Source organism: Falco punctatus, assembly GCF_963210335.1.
Source record: "Falco punctatus genome assembly, chromosome: 6".
In the NCBI taxonomy this organism is placed as follows: Eukaryota; Metazoa; Chordata; class Aves; order Falconiformes; family Falconidae; genus Falco; species Falco punctatus.
The window spans coordinates 62,781,433-62,785,685 of NC_137585.1; the positions used below are offsets into that span (position 1 = coordinate 62,781,433).

A 4,253-nucleotide genomic window follows, 5' to 3' on the forward strand; every position below is an offset into this window, starting at 1 on the left:
GCACTCTAAATGACATCCTCAAACACTCGATCAGAGATGATGGCAGGGCTGCTGGTCACACTGCTTGGGGACAGCCTGGAGCCCCTCCTGCAGCTCCCCTTGTTCTGCTAGGCAGCCTGAAGAAGAGGGCAGCAAGGTGAGGAGCCGTGGTCTCCCAAAGCATTGATCTCTCTCTTCTGTCCCAGGTGATCCACATGGTGGCTGCTCAAAGCCTTTTTGTGCTTTGTCTTGGAAGTCTTCTCTGGGGTTGGCTCTGGGTTTGCTTAGTTGCTCCCAGAGACACCCTCTGCATTTTCCCTCAGCTGGTTGCGTGCGAGGGAGCACCGCTCCTGCTCTGCTGCTCAGGTGATGAGAAGGTTGCTGGCCTGCAGCTGTATCCACTCCTGTTGTGATCTCCTCAGGCTTCCTGAGCTGAGCAGTCAAATGGAACTCATGGGTGCTGCAAAAAGAAGGTGTTAATGAGTTGATAGTTGTTCCTTCTCTGCTTCAGTGCAGCAAAGGAGGCTGTGGAGGATGTGGGGAAAATTAGTCCTCAGCTGTGAGAAAAATCAGTGTTTTGACTTCCGCTCATAAAAAAATAGAATAATTTTCTTCAGAGCTGGGAAATTCCAGCTCCTCTCTTCCAGCCAGGTTCCTAACTAGGACCTTGCTTTTGTTCTGTTTACCTGAATTCCCCAGCTGTCTGGGGATTTGCAACTCATTTTACACAGTACAAATCCTAAGGTGTTTTTTTTTTTTTCAGAAGCAATGTTTTTATTTGCTTGCTTGTTTTAATGCCTTTCTCTTTGGGGAGTCTAAGTCAATACACTATTTTTTTGTGATGAATAAGCTTTGCTGGCTCAGTTTGTCCTTGTGAAAGATTCTAACAACCTGCCAAATACTCTGTGCTTTGCTTCTGTGGCTCCAGTCTGATTGCTAGTGGTCCTGCAACCTTCATAGGTTGCTCTCAACTCCATCCTGCAAATCCATATGGGGATTCCTTAGCCAGTAGTGACTCCCTTCTATGTTTCTCCTTACCATGTCATTGAAACTGCTGGCAAATAGGTTACAACGTTTAAAACGAACACTCAGAGCTGACTGTAGGTGTAAGCTAGTGAGGCAATACTTCCGACAGGGTTTGGCATCTAGTTGTGCTTCTCATTGGGCCAGATATAATTTTTGCTTGTGCTGATCAAGAGACTTGAGTAACCCTGGGCTGGCTCTATGATACCATCCTCTGTGTTTGAAGGCCAGTAGGAGAGCCTTGAGGAGGGCTCCCAACTTTGGAGATGCCCAGATGCCCAACCTTTTCTCCAGAGTCAAAAGGGATTTCAGCTGATACTATGTAATCCTTGGGGTGCAGATCCTTTTGGCTCCTGATGATCCAAAATCCAGGGCAGTGAATGATGCTTTTCTGCAAATGCTGGCGTGAACTTCCTAGTCCTCAGCTGTTGTCTTGTCTCACAGAAGTGCCTTAAGCATTGAAGTACGGACTTCTATAAACAGCACAGAGCTCAAAAGGGAAATCCTTCATGTGGTGAAGTTATATCAAACGACTAATTTGATTTAAAATGAGGTCTCAGAACCCTCTTCCAAGAGGCTTTATACAAATATTTCCAGGGAGCCTGAATTTTACTGGCTTTAACTAGTCTGCGCAGGTCAATACTACCATGAGCACTACGTGAGAGCGGTTGACCTATAGCGGTGCTGTGAGATGCAAAGCACTAACACAAAATGTTTATTCAAGATTTATTCAAGATTGTTGTCAAGCTGCCTGTGGCTAAGTGCTGCCTACCAGAGCAGCAGTGCAGGGTATCCATCTTCTTGGATCTTGCTGGGAAAAGATTGACCCTTGAATCAAACCAGTCAGTTGAACATCTTCTGTATCGCAGAAACACAGTTCAAGCAGGCTGAGCTGATAGTCACATCTCCAGCAGATGGTACTGGTGCTAGTGCAAGTGCTGCCAAGGTCCATCATAATGCCTCTTCTTTTGCCTGTTCTTCTACATCCATGTTAAGCTCTGACACAAAGACCAGTAACCCTTAAAACCTTTGTCACTTTGCCATTTAAAAGCATCTGTTTTGGGGGTAGCTCCTTGGGAAGTCCACTCACCTCTGATCGCTTAGGAAGTATTTGTAAGGCAGAAACGATGCACTGAAAATCCCAATGTGAGGTTAATTCCTAGGGTTTATTTTCAAAGTTGGAAAGTGACAACTTGTTGGCCTTGAAGATTTTTCAACAGCACCAGAATAATCCGCAGGGAGAGATTTTCTTCATCTTACTCAGACCATGGGATAATTAGCAGATTTTAATGACTGCTTGAGAAAGCTATCTAATTAGCTATTAAAAACACCCCTCACCTCCTCCCCCTCCCCCAGTCCCTAAATGAAAGCCACAAGATAGCCAGTCATCTCTGACCGGATGCGTCTTGGAGATATTTTTCTTTTCAGGCTAATTGTGTCTGTTTCATATTTGCTGGGGAAAACAATGACTGGGAATGCATTAAGATGAAAGATGGTCTATTCTGCTTCTACATAAGCGTTAAGCACAGCCCCAGCCTGTTGCACGGAACCTAGAATCATTTAGGTTGGACAGATCATTGAGTCCAACCGTTAGCCTAACACGACTGCTAACTCACTCATGAGCAATCCATGACTCTCTGCTGGCCAGTGTCACGGGGACCCACCTTAGCTGAAGTCCCAAGGTGCCCCATGAGCCTGGTCCCTGCTATGTAGATGCTGGTGTCATGTGGTGGCAGCTTAGAGCCAGGAGCATTTGCTGCTGTGGCCACTGCTTTTTAGAGCCACGTCTGCACTTGGTTTAGTGACACCTTGTCAGCCAGGCTGCTCTGTCTGATCTGTCTCTCCCTGGGCTGTCCTCTTTCTGTCCACATTCGGTATTAAGGTGAAGGGGAGACACAGCCAACGTGGTCTGTGGTTGCTACATGTGTCTGTCCTGTGTGACTGTGGGCAAGTCAGGAGATAGCCCTCAGCACCTCCCGTCTCCGCTCGTGGAGCCAGTGACAACTGCTTCTGCTCACTCCAGGGGAGGTGGACAGCTTTTCGGAACAAAATAGCTCCCCTCCCCTTGGCTATGAACTCTGCCGCTTTTTAGTTCAGCTCTTGGCGTGTCCTCCTGTATTCATTAGTGCTCCTTGCCTCTTCTAGGGGCTGGTGATTGCTCTTGCCAGTATGTTTTCTCCCCTCTTCCCTTCTCCCCCAGTGGCAATGTAAAGTGGTTTCAAAACCTGGAATACAAAGGGACAAAATGATAGCAGAAGAGGGCTGAGGCCACTTTTGCTCTGCAAGGTGACATCCTCTCCTGTCACTTACCATTCCTTTAAAAAGCACTGATGCTCAGCAACCTGTCGAGCTGGGGTGGACGCTCCTGCTCAGGGGCTGCATGCTCTCCCTGCCTGCCTGCACCATAAATCCTGCCCTGCCACTCCAGAGAGAGAGGCTCTTTGCTGCTTTGTGGGGAGATGCCAACCTGCTCCACCTTTTACATAAGGACGATGGACTTCACTGTGACACAAATCAAAGCATGTGCTTAACATGTGGTGCATGCAGAAAAGGCTTGATAAAAAACAGCCTTTGTGTATGGCAGAGTCCCTCTCCCCATTTAGTACTGCCATCAGCTGCAGAAACGTTCCCCACTGTCCCACTCCTTCCTTAGATGGCTGTCAGCGTGAGCTGGGGTCTTGGTTGGAGTATATTTTGTAGCTACAGTGACATTTCATGGGGTAGTTTAGGTGTTACTTCTCCTGAGAAGTCCCATCCCTCACACAAGAAACATGGAGAAATTTAAGACCATCTACCTGGCTGATTTCCTTCTCCAACCCATCATCTGCAGCTCTCTGATCTCACAGTCTCTTGTTATGGAAATAATACAATTACAGTCATTCTGAATAAAAAGGAAATACAGTCTGCCAGGGGGAAGAAAAGGAGACTAGTTTTCTGAGGTTTTCTTAAGTATTTGGTGAGAGGAAGAGGGGGAGAAGGAGACAGTCAAGCATCACATGGCAGGACTACGTTGTTTTCCAGCTGTATTCCCTTTTCCCCCAAAGCATTCATATCAGTTTTTGTTCTTTTGTAGACAACGGTCAAACCTTGGTCAGTATATTCACTGGTGCCCTTCACTTGGCTAATTAATACTCCTTAATCAAGCCAGCGGAGGTGGACAGCTTTTGAAAACAAAATATGTCCCCAGCCTACAGCTGTGGGCTCTGTTGCTTTTTTACTTTGGCTCTTGACATCTTTCTTCTCTTCATTAG

General features: G+C 46.8%; 1 protein-coding gene across 7 annotated transcripts in view; it reads left to right on the forward strand.

Annotated features, from left to right (window-relative positions):
* Positions 1–4,253, forward strand: part of PLXNA4 (plexin A4) — a 470,690-nt gene that overhangs the window by 103,080 nt on the left and 363,357 nt on the right. The window lies entirely within an intron of this gene.